At 45.9% G+C, this 12,979-nt stretch overlaps 1 long non-coding RNA gene across 2 annotated transcripts in view; it reads left to right on the forward strand.

Annotated features, from left to right (window-relative positions):
- Positions 1–353: 353 nt before the first annotated feature.
- The window catches only part of LOC138471786 (uncharacterized), a 70,876-nt gene continuing 58,250 nt past the window's right edge, over positions 354–12,979 (forward strand). The window contains exons 1-3 of one of the 2 annotated variants that reach the window (XR_011268510.1): positions 354–425; positions 787–882; positions 1,188–1,319. This is a non-coding gene — a long non-coding RNA (uncharacterized lncRNA). Of the gene's footprint in view, positions 426–786; positions 883–1,187; positions 1,320–12,979 lie in introns of those variants that run through there. The other variant, XR_011268511.1, reaches the window with a different exon arrangement.

Genomic DNA, 12,979 nt, shown 5'->3' on the forward strand with positions numbered 1-12,979 from the left:
CCACGAACACTTCTATTTCCAGGGTTCAACTTCTACTTTATATTGACATTCAAGTAACATTAGTATTGAACTTTGGGAAAGCAATGAAATTCCCATACTGAAAACCCTTTGTTTGCCCAAGTCATGGCCGCGATAGTAAAAAGAAAAGAGGGACTAAGAGAGACGTTTCAACATTCACGATCAATTAAACCATAAGTTCTTTAATTTAACCCTTATTCCGAGAATTACTTCATTTACCAGTAATTCATTAATAAAAACATGTCCCTTATAAGTTACTCAGTTTTATTTAAAATAGTCACCTAACACGATCACCAAAGAGAAAAAAGAAGTAGGACTACTAAGATAGCCGACCGAGCACTTAATATTAACAGCAAGATGGCGAAAAGCGTAGTAGGACTTTTTGGTACGGACGACGCTGTTACTAGGTAAGCGTGCCAGAGGGCTCCCGAGGGGGATCTATCAGCATGTGTTGATACACGTGGGTACTCGTGCAGATACGAGACCCTAAGGAATAATGGGCCATGATTAACTGATTAACTTATGAACGAGTGTTAAAACAGTATAAATGAATGTATTTTTGATACGGGACCGCGGCCGGCAAAAACAAAAACTAGGTTTAGCACTTAGTTTGTTTTCATAAAAATTGGTATTTTCACCCGTATGATAGGGATATAAGTCACCTCTTAACGTGCAGAACAAAGGAATGGTCGCACGAACTGTCAAAATAAAATCATTTAATGTTATGCAAGGTTACTAAAGAACCACATGATGTTTCTTTATTTTCAGGGATTTAACCCATGACCTAATTGCAAATGGGGCAGAAGCCCGTGAAGTGTTTTTGAAAAATTTTAAATACTGTGAATACAGAACCAACAACTTTAGGTAAGGAGATAAATGAAAACATTATCCTATTTGTCAGCCCATCAAGGAATACTTGCACATTTACACTATGGAGAGAAAAATATGTATTGCAATCACTAACCATGTGATTTTGTTTTTCTTTTCTTTTCCTTTTGTTTATTTCTGCAATTTCGTTCTATTTATTCAATGTTTTCTTTTTCCAATCATCCCCAAAAACTCCTACCCTATTCCCCTCTGTCAAAATGGCCATCTTTATACTTGGTTCTTTTTTGAATGATTGTGTACTTTTCAATGTAATTCGCACATACCCATTGTGGTTTTTTTAGGTTTTGTTCTAAATGATGTACATGATTAGCCCTGATTTGAGAAAGACGCTGGAATCGTCGAAACATGTCTAATCACATAGGGCACCCAAGGAATACCGAATTCTTGTCCAATTAAAAATCAAATACTTACAAATCACGAGGGAAAAGGGTCATTTGTCTTTTTTTCTCTAAAAAAACAAGGGCGCATGACAATATATTAAGTAACCAAAGTTTTTGTTCAAAGCATTACATCCAAGCTTGTTTGCCTAAGTGGGGTTGCCCTGTCACCAAAGTAAGGCTGCAGTGGAAACAGGGCATCCCTGCAAATATTCAAAGTGCGCTGAATTGCACAGATGACCACCATAGAGACATGACAGATTGTTGTTTTAGGAAAGGGCGGGATAGGAGGAAACCAACAGCCACAGTCCACGGTGTGACCCGGACCACAATGATATCCTGAGGAGTGACCCAGAGGGGACAACGGCATGGGGGTTCCCCCCACAGTGAGCATTGGGGAGAATCGGGGAGGAGGGGTCTCCTAACCTCCGGTGGTCATGGTAGACCCTTGCATACAGGGCAAGGGGGGTGTGGGACCCCAGTCTTGGGGCATGTGCCCACCTCCCTGGTGCAGGCTGGGACCATCAGCTGTTGATATAGGTAGTCTCAGTGAGGATTCCTTGCTGCGCTCTGGGCCCCAGGCTCAGTGTGTAGGTGCAGCAGATAAACAGTGACTGGCAAACCAGATTCCGGGGTGAGTTCGAAACATTAAACTGAAGGTTGGCACGAGGTCCTGCAATCGAGGAGGAGAGGGACACAGGACCACTATGCTGACAAGGGATAGGCCCCAAAGCCAGGATGGGATTCTAAATAAGAGGGCTGAGTCTGCGATCATACGAAACAATACCCCGAGGTCTGCCCATCGAAATCCATTCCCTCTTCCTGAGCTGGCATGTAAGAGTGGAGACTGGAGAAGGGGGTCTCCCAGCTGCATAGGCCCTTAGTGGTGTGGGCCTCCAAACCTGGGGCGTGTGCCTGCCATGGGGGTCACGGAAGGGAAACAACGTCCCAGATTGAGCAGGTGGCTTTGAAGATCAGGATACATAAGAGGCGACAGCAGTCATCCGGAGGGGTGAACGGGAGGAGAGAGGGTCACGCACTGTGAAAGGGGCTGCAGTGTATGGCCCATAGCTGAAGCTTGCTACATACAAAAATACCCCGAACTGTTCCGGGCTGGAAACTTTGGGGCAGCGCGAAATGGCTTCTACATTGGAGGAATCAGCAGCAACCAAGAATGACGTGGTGTTCCTGATTGGGGAAATAGGGAATATGAGGGCAGGCATTGGAAGCAGGGTTGATAAGATTACTCAGAGGATAGATAAGATGGAGGAGTGGTTGGAAGAAGTTGAACACAACCAAACATCCATGGATACCCTCAAACACAAATAGACCTGCGGATGGAACGCTGCGAGGAGGAATTTCAAATGAAAATGGACGATTTGGAAAACCAAGAATGGCAGAACAATCTTAGGCTCTTTGGCATCCCGGATAAAGAGGGGGAGTCTGAGCACGATTTGAAACATACACTTCATGAGGTCAGGAAACTGGTGTTCGGAGATGACACAATTGATGATGCTAAGATCGAGAGGAAACACCGGATGAGCGGTGCTGCTGGGGGTCCCAGATCGGTCCTGGCCCGGTTCAATAAATATGCGGACAAAATGAAAATTCTAGAGAAAGCAAAACAGAGGGGCCTAATCGACTTCGGCACATCCAGAATAACAATATTTCAAGATCTATCCTCATTGAAACTCGCAAGGAGAAGGATGCATGTGCCCTTGACAAAATGGCTTCAGGAGAAGGGTGTGCGATATAGATGGGGGTTCCCGTTCTCCCTCACCTTTGAACTGGATGGACACAAACATAGGGTGAGGACAGGAGATGACATTCTCAGAGACATGAGGGAGTTTATGGGTGGATCAGAGGAAAAGAAGAACCAGGGCGAAAGATTGGCCGAAGATAGACAGTGGCGCATCAAAGGGCAGAGAAGGAGACGCATTCCAGGATCTAGGAATTACAGAAAGTTGAAAGCGTCCCCAGTGGTGAACACTTCAAGCACACCTGGAACACTGAAATGTGATTAACTTTGAAGGAGGTGGTCTTAAATGGGTTCTGGGTGGTGGGGGAGACAGGGTGGTACCCTGGTGGGCTGGAGTTTCTATGACTGGTTAAAGTGGACTTGTGGGGCCCACAGGGGGCACAAGCAGATTTTGAAGAAATGGTTCATATTGATGTGGTGGGGGTAGTAGCTCAATGGTTATGAAGGTGAGTTAGTGCCGGACCAGGAGGGAGCCGGTCCCTGCTAGTGGTCGATCTAAGTCCGGTGATGATAACCAGGAGGTTTCTGGTGCCTTTGAAGGGGGGGATGCGGGAGGTGGGGAATGGGTTAGGAAAAGGGTTTTCTCGAAGTTGAGCTCAATTGTTTACTGATCGGGGGAGTTCTGGATTTGGCCGTCTGGAGAGGGATGTAGAGGTGTGGACGGTGGGATGATACTATGGCAGTAAATTTAGGAACTCAGGGGGCTGGTCATACCTAATGTGGGAACGTTGAATGTCAAGGGTTTGAACTCACCCACGAAAAGGTTATTAGTGGCTAGGGAATTTCAAAGAGCGGGCCTTGATGGGCTGTTTCTGCAGGAGACAAAATATGCCTGGGGGGGCACGTAGGGTCCCGGGCGGTGGATTGGGACAGGTATACTGAGGCTCCGGGCCCTTGAGAAAAGTGGGGGTTGGAATCCTCATTGGGAAGGGGCTTAAAATGAAAGTGACCAAGGTTGGGAGGATGAAGAGGGCAGGTCTCTCTTAATTGTTGGTACCGTACAGAAAGTGTGTTTTATTCTCGCTACTCTTTACTGCCCGAACCAGGGTCAGGTGCGGTTCCTGTTGAAAATTCTCCTGAAGTTGATGTTGGAGGCTTGCGGCCATATAATATTGGGTGGAGACTTTAACATGTGGGTGGATGTTAAACCACTGGGACACAGGATCCACCCGGCAGGGGGTGCAGGGTGATCTAGGAAATGATGGAGGTCTTTAATCTCCAGGATGAATGGCGGCATCGTCACCCAAACGAAAAGGGGTATACCTTCTACTAGGCCCCACACAGTACCTTCACTAGGATAGATTATGTGTATATTTCAAGGGTGCTGTGGGAGGAGACGCTGGATGTGGAGATCTCCCAGATTGCATGGTCGGACCACGACATGGCAACGGTGGAGCTGAACAGGCTTGGCCTGGCAAAAAAGGGGTATAAGTGGAGATGCAATGAGTCACTGTGGAAGGACCCGGTGCTCCGTGTGGAACTGGCCACTGAAATTGGGGAATATTTTAAAATAAACAACATGGGAGAGGTCTCCAGGTCGACGGTGTGGGAGGCTGGGAAGGTGACATGGAGGTGGATACTGATTAGGGAAGGGGCGAGGAAAAAAGGGAGCAGGGGTTGATTGAAAATAGGAGGGATGAGATCATTCATCTTGATATGAGGGCGAGGGATGCTACTGAAGAAAGGGAAAACAGAGTGTTGGACGCGAGGAGGAAAAGGGAAGAGCTTATGCTCCTTGTCGAAGGTCAGACAGTCAGGAAATTACAATTCCTGAAACAGAGGTTCTACGAAAAGGGAGATAAGGCGGATGCTTTATTGGCTGCCAGATTGAGGGCGCAGCGGTCTGAGAGAAGGGTGGTAGTCTTGGAAGGCGTTGGGGGGCACAGGACCTGAGGACGGAAGGGATTCACAAAGCATTTGCTGTGTTTTATGAAAACGTATACAGATTGGAGGCCATTCCGGGACAAGGAGACATTAAGACCTATTTGTCCGGGACACAGATGCCGAAGCTTTCCCGGGAGGAGGCAGAGGCAATGGAAGCCCCAATTACGGCAAATGAAATTAAGAGGACAGTGATGCGACTACTGATGGGTAAGGCCCCGGGAAGATGGGTTCTCAGCAGATTTTTATAAGTCATTTATCTCCCCCCTCCTTCCCTACATGGTGGAGCTTTTTAACGATATTCTGGCGACAGAGTTCTTCTCCCGCCGATTAATAACTGTGATCCATGAGGAGGACCCCAGAAACTGTGATTCATACCACCCCATCTCTCTCCTGAACATTGATGCTAAGATTAACACAAGGGTACTGGCTGCAAGATTGGAAGCATATATGCCGCACCTTATACACTCTGATCAGGTGGGATTTATAATGGACTGACAGGGGGCGCACACGATGAGGAAAACTTTACACCTGATTCATGAGATGCAGGCGATGGGGGGACCCCACCCTTCTCTCGGTGGACACCGAGAATGCGTTTGATAGGGTATAGTGGGGCTTTCGCAAAGAGGTTCTGGGAAAGGTGGGCTTGGGTGCCAGGTTTAGAAGGGGAGTAATGGAGGAGTACACGTCCCCAATGGCATTCATGGTGGTTAATGGTGGGTACTCCCACTGGTTTGCCCTATGTAGAGGCACGAGAACGGGCTGTCCACTCTCTCCAATATTATTTGCACTTTGCCTTGAGCCTCTAGCTCAAAGAATCAGAGGGAATCCCATAGTTGAGAGGCTTGCGGTGGGTGTATTGGATTATAAAGTGACCTTATATGCGGACGATATGCTCTTGCATATAAGGAACCCCCCCCAACCTCGATACCAGGGATAATCCATCTGATTGAACAATTCGGAGAACTATCTGGCTTCAAGATTAATAGGGCCAAGTCAGTCCTATTTCCTTTGCAGGGGGACGGGGTAAAAGACAGGGGTATATTCGCCCCAGTGGGATTAATGGTAAAATGGGACACATTGAGGCACCTGGGGATTAAATTTACGAGGGAGGTGGGAGCTTTATTCAAAGCTAATTTCCCTTACCTCATTTCGGGATTTTGAGCTGACCTTGAAAAACTGACCATATCATGGCTTGCCCGCCTCAAAGCCCTGAAGATGGTTTGCCTACTGATGTCCTTATACGCATTTCAGATGCTTCCAATCCGGGTCCCTGTGTCCTTTTTCCAGGGGGAGATGCTTAAGTTTCTGTGGCAAGGGAAGAAGGGAAGAATTGGGTATGAGGTCCTCACCTTGCCCAAGGAAAGGGGGTGGGACTCCTGAATTTAAAGCTGTATTATAAAGCGGCACAGCTAACGGTCCTCATACCCCACCTAACGATGCAGAAGGAATTTCAGTGGGTCGAGTTGGACTATCGTATTTTAGCTCCTGCCACAGTGGCAGAGTGGCTATGGGACCCAAGAGGTAGACTCCCACGTAGAATCAGGGATTATCCGATATTGGGAACCATTTGGGAAATTTAGCAGGAGAAGGCGGATATGCAGAGATTGATGACATGGCCATCTCCCCTTAGCCATATTTGGGCACCCGGTGTCTGGGATGCGATCCCAAACCCTGAGAGATTCCAAGCATGGTTCGAAGCGGGCCTTGAGAGGGTGGGCCAGCTTTGTAAAACGGGCTCCTTCATAACAATTACGGACCTGGAAAAGGAATTGGGTATAGGTGCTCTCTCGGTTTTCTCCTTTCTTCCGTTAAAGGGAGTGCTCACGAGTGAAAAATGGAAAGAAGTAATACAGAGAGACCTCACTCCCTTTGAGAGTCTCTTAGATAAAAGAAGTGGAACAAAAGGCCTGATCTCTGCTATGTAAAGTGCACTGCTGACTGCAGGGAAGGGGTGTTAGGCGGAAACCTGTGCAGTTCCCTCTGGGACCACTGCAAAAGATTTAGGACTACAGGCATTGGCGGTGAACCTACTTGGTAGCAGTCTGCACCACACAGATTCACGTGGTAGCTGTGGCTGAGCAGTCAGACTTCTCTCAAGAAAAGTTGAGCAGTATGTGGAGTATACAAAATAGGGCAATTCTTCACAGCAAGATAAGCAAACACGCAACGAGGCTTAGTGTAAAGATATTAAGGTATTTATTTATAACAAAACGTCTATGAAAAACACTAAGGCAAATCACGGCAAACAAATCAAACACAATTACTCTACGAAGTAGACGATCAATCCCCCTAGCAATATCGACAACTCTAGGTTCTACCGGTACCACTTATTTTCAGACAGAGGTGTATACCTCAACCCAGATGACACTCGAATATTAGTTAGGACGGGAGAGAAAAAGATAGGCAGGTTATGAAATCAACACAGTTCGATCCTAGCGGAAAACAATGCAAGGCAGGAAGGCAAGAATCACAATAGATCGTAAAGTTCAGAGGCCAGGCCTACTCGGAGAGAGGCAAGGCGCGATGTCCCAAAAAGTCTCTAGTGGAGATGCATTCAAGTCTGTATCGCAAATTGTTATCGGTAGGTTGAACCAGTTCAGAACAAAGAATGAGAAAAGCTTGGAGGCGACCCACCGGAACGGAGAGGATTAAGACACCTCACTCGAACCGATCGAAAGGGAAGCCAGGCGGACACGGTACCTTGTTGTGGAGGGCAGCTCCAGCGGGGGCAGTTGTTCCTGGTGGTGGATGCACGTCGGGTCTTTGCCAAGAGTAGAGATGATCTCGTCGTCGAAGAAAATGAAGTCCGGTGCACCACCAGGGAAGAGACCAGCCGCGGAGTGCTCCGTCACAAGGCACCACCTTTTGGTCGCGGTTCAGTGGTAGTGGCTATCCGGTTGCCGAGGTGCTCTGCATGGGCAATTCGACCACTGCGTCCTGAGGCGAATAAAAAGCAAAGGGGACTGGTTGTTCCCACCAGTCAGGGGAAGAGACTCTCCGGCAGGGAGATCTCCTCTGTCGTCGGGAAGTGGTGAGTCGGTTCCGCAGGGCTCCACCGGAGGTGTCGTCGTGCAGGTCGGCTCAGCGTTACCCTCGTCGGATTCTTAGGTCCGTGGTGACTTCTGAAGATCCAGTCCCAAAAGCCCTGCTTTTATGCAGAAAACCCCCATTCATTCAGCCTAGCTGTCAATCAACACATGCTAAGTGGTGAGCGGGAAGGCTCACCACCTGGGCCAATCACTCCAGAGTGTGACCGGAGTTGGCAAGGCAACTCGGTCCAGGGTGCCTAATCCCCCTCCCACACCCCTGTGGTAACCCAGACAGAATGACACCACTTTGGAGGGTCTCTGTACAGAGCCAGCCAAAAGTGGAACAAAGGGCTCGACCTTTGGTTTAGGACAGACGCCATTTTACAAACCGAGTTCTGGCAGAAAATACCACCCGATAAACCTATTTAAGATAAGTAGATCGGTGGTACGTTAGAGATTAATGAGAAAAAGTATCAATCCCCAAAAATGGGACGAATCCTATAGGGTTATGTTCGGGGACGAACATAACAAGTAGTTTCCACTGCCACCAGCCAAAACTCAACGAGGGGGGACGGGACAGTGCCCCCTCGAGTAACAGATCCAGGAGTAATCGAATTACCCCTACTAGTACGTCCACAATAAGATGGTTTGTACTAGTTCTGTTAGTAAATTTAGGTCTAGTAAAGCCAATGGTGACTTTACATGCCCGGGGAGACAGTAGTCAGTCCCCGGGTATGGAGTCTATGGTGGGGGATCCGCTAGGACGCCCCCGTGTTACGGCACGTAGGGTGCGGTGTACCACACATAGAAATACATATGAGACCCTATGGAGTAAAAGACCCCATAGCCCATCGAACACATTGACATTTCAAAGGAATTACACACATACATGTCCAAGAGTGGGAGAAAAGAGTCTCACTCTTGGCAGGATGGAAAAAAACAAAATCCAGAAATCCAGCAAAGCTGCTGGGGGATTCACTAGGTTAGGAAATTCAGCCTAAACAGAGAATTCTCCCTAACAAGGGGTCCACAGAGAAGCTGAGACAGAGATGGGAAAGAGATATGGAGAGAGTAATAGACCCGGGGCTATGGGGGAGACTGTGTGAAGGGTCCCCGAGGACCTGATCTCTATTCAGTACAAAGTACACACCATAAAGCTTCTCCATAGATGGCAATATGACCCGGTCCGGCTCTCGAAGATGGTTCAGTCAGTGAGCCCCATGTGTTGGCAATTGTGTGGGGAAAGGGCCGACTACTAGCATATGTGGTGTGGATGCCCGCATATAGAGGTGTTCTGGGACAAAGTGCTGGGGTGGGTTAAAACTGTATCTAAACACCGTTCCTGATATTATTTGGAATGGAAGAAGTGAAGGGGGAGCTGAGGAGGTTGACCAGTGTGCCAGCGCCCCTGCTGCTCGCAGCACGGGCCTGCCTAGTTATGAAATTGAAAGGTGTTACGACTCCTGGCAAGAAAGAATGGATCAATATTGCTATGAATATATGCGTAATAGAAAAAATAACTGCAGCGCTCTGCAGCACTTCATGGAAAGACAGTGCCTCATGAGAGGACATGGGGTGAATGTATGGAAAGATACCTGAAGTGCTAGGGAATAAGAGGTGGTATTTAATAAGAGGTTATGGAATGGTGATATTGAATGGCTCATATAGAAAGTGATGAATTCCACCCCCTGAAGGGATTACTTCAACCAGATGAGATCCCTAGAGCGAGAACGCCTCCCAAGAGGCGGCCAAAGATATTATTCATAAGCAAGTGGTAAGATTCTCTACCAGGTCACAACTGATAGTTTACAGGTTGGTTAATCTTATGTTGCACAAGACAAAGTTTAAGGGAGGGAGGAGGGTGGTAACGAGGGATGGGTGAAAAGTATTAAGACATCAAAGGAGTGATTTTTGGGGTAGTGGATGAAAAGGGAGTTGATTATTACTGTCTCAAGGGATTTTCCTGTTTTTGATGTACACATTTAAAAAGAAAATCAATACCTCCAAGTCCGCGCTAATGGGGTGTGTAGGGAAAAAGAGGTCTGCAAAGATGCGCCCCATGATGTGCAATGGGAATCCATTCCTAGAGTGAAGGAATGTGATTATCTGGGCGTCAGTGCCCACGTAAACAAACAATCCTTGTATATGACCCAGCATTTGGGTGGTATTTCCCGCTTCTTGTCACGCTTCCAAGGCCAACCTTTGGACTTGGTATTAAAGGTTTATGCGACCCAGACTAAGGCAGACACTTTGTATGGAGCACCACTATGGGGATACACGAACGCAGTGGAGTTTCAGGTGAAGGAAAACCCGTTTTTTGACAGCTATTGGGACTCCTGTGCTTCTCCCCCTGTGTCTCAGTCCATAGGGAACTGGGGATGGAGTTTTGGGAAGACCAATGAGCCCTAGCCCCAAGTACTTATTGGCTCCGTCTGTGGGCAAACCAGTGAGCTATATTGTGCCATTTTGTTATTAGGAGCCTTATGGGGAAGAACAAGTGGTGCAAAATCCCTTGGCTAGCCCTTGTTACAGAGTCTCTGTCTAACAGTAACATCCCTACCCTCCCCCGATCGACAAACTGCTGTCCAACAGTCAGGTGAAAGATTTTAAGCAGCTTTTGTATCGGACGATGAAGGAAAAAAGGGAGAGCACAGAATTTGTACCTAACTCAGATAGAAATCATGCAGTGATAAGCAGGATGAACGAGATTCAGCCTTACCTTCTTATGAATATGAAAAAGCGAGAAAGGTAGTGGATTACGAGGGCTAGGTTTGACTGCTTGCAACTAAGAGGAAACATTGCAAAGATGTCTGGCCTTCCCAATAACTCCAGCTGCCCGGCAAGTGAGGCAGCAATTGAAGACCTGAAGCACTTTGTGCTGTTTTGTCTGGCATATAAGGAAGTGAGAAGGTCCACAATCTTGCCGATTGTTAAGCATTTTGACATTCGCCTATACAGGCCGGCTCTACTCTTACTTCTGACTGCCGACACAGCACTAATAGCTTGGGCCCTCCTGTGCTATCTGAAAAGGGCATGCAACTGAGAAAGGGCTTTTTAGGCAAACATTGAAGTTTTAACCATGTTATGGTAAATCTTTTTATTTCTGTGCTGTACTGATTTTATTGTGAATACTGGGCATTCTCAAGATAGATTTTTAAATATGTGTTGTAATTTCTAAAACGAATATTTATTTTAATTGTATATGCTTGTGAGTTTAATGGATCTAGCTATGCGAATAAACTTATTTGATTGATTGAATAAAATCAAAATGTTTTTGAAGGCGGGTGGTAAACTCCTGTTGCGCCCCCCGCTGTCCGCATTCAAAAACAATGGAAATCCCCTGGAGCGTGAATGGAGATGTTAAGACAGGCGTAACAACATTATGTCCGTCTGTAGCACCACCAAATACTCTCCGGGGGACTCCAAAATGGGTCCCTTTGTGTGTCTCAAACATTTCCTTGGTGCTCACAGAAGAAAAATATTGTTTTTAATCTGAGTGTTGCTGAGCCCAGAAAGACGAACAAAATGATTTCTATTCACAACAAAATTGAGCTATTAAAAAAAAGGACATTTAATTGTGCTAACTTTGTTATATGGCTCTTTAAAATGTTTTCACAAACCATCAATCTTTTAACAAATATGAAGAGATTGTAGGCTCAATTTTAGCACAAATAGTTCATCAATTTATTATATTTTCTGATAAAACAGACCATTTGGTCATATTTACACAACTCATTACACATAAAAAAACACAAATAAAAGAGACTTGTGTTGTGTTCACAAAATACTTGGAAATCAACAGTAGTGGTGTTAGTAACACAATGGGTGACTTCAAAATAGCCTGATCTTGTTTTGCTAAAAAACGTCCCCACTATCTTTGTGTCGACGTGCACAATACGTTTCCAGCCTTAGTATTTTTTGATCCCACACCGACTTCTCCTTATTTTTTGTATTGGTTAGTCGTGTATGTAAGGCTTTCTTCAGGACACAATATTCACAAGTACAGGATGTTACACAATCAAATGTGCAATGTCTCGAAATATCGAAAAAACACTGAACAACATACATTACTTCAAAGAAATCTAAAATAGCAAAAAAGAGCCAAATTATTATTTTTGTACATGCATACATGGCAGAGAACCTATGTTTTACCTCTCTATCTCTTTTGGTGGGTGTGATTACATCAGGGGCACACAAAAAGAGCCATGTATTAACATTAGCTGCTTGGCGCCACACAATCTCATTATTTAGCTTGTCGTATCACAAAAAACTAATTTCATTTCTTCGAGCTCATATTACTAAGTGTATCATTTATTAAATATAAGGGAGAGCGAAAAACATACCTATTTTTACTCGCTTGTTTGTAACTTCAAACACGACTTTACTGGGCTATTCACACAGCTGTTTTTCAAACGTTTGACTAAAGACAAAAAAAAAGGGAAAAACCCGGGGCGGTCTTACTGCAACACGTAATGATCTTTACAACAAATAAGTATGAGATACCAGAAGGACAAGTTCCAATTTAAGCAAAACATACCAGCACTGCTTCAAAATGCCGGTCTTTGCGTAGTCACAGCCATAGTAACTCATACGGACAATTGTGTCAGTTGCCACTTCAAAACACGGCTTCCAAAATGCAGTCAAAACTTTTGTCCTTTGAAAATAGAACCAGAATGAAACTGTGATTTACCAAAGGAAAAGCTCAGAGAAATCTGAGCCCATACATATTTATACACAGACTATCAGGTAACTACACATCATATTGGGTCATCTAGCACTACAGTGAAAAATACGAGTGATCGCACATACCAGTAGTGTTTCAAAATGCCGGGCTCTGCGTTGCCGCAGTCTCGTTTCTCCCACACAAATACAGGATGCAGATATTTGTTGCCGCCCGACCCTAATGTTCAGAGAAATGGAGAAAAACGTGCGCGGACCCCATTACTCATCGGTATCTAATCTGACCTCAGATCTTAACTATCTGCTTTTATGTGATAGCGAGTTACGTTATGAATGCAAGTTGT

This window comes from Ambystoma mexicanum, chromosome 8 (assembly GCF_040938575.1).
Source record: "Ambystoma mexicanum isolate Mex_15411 chromosome 8, UKY_AmexF1_1, whole genome shotgun sequence".
NCBI classification, from domain to species: Eukaryota; Metazoa; Chordata; class Amphibia; order Caudata; family Ambystomatidae; genus Ambystoma; species Ambystoma mexicanum.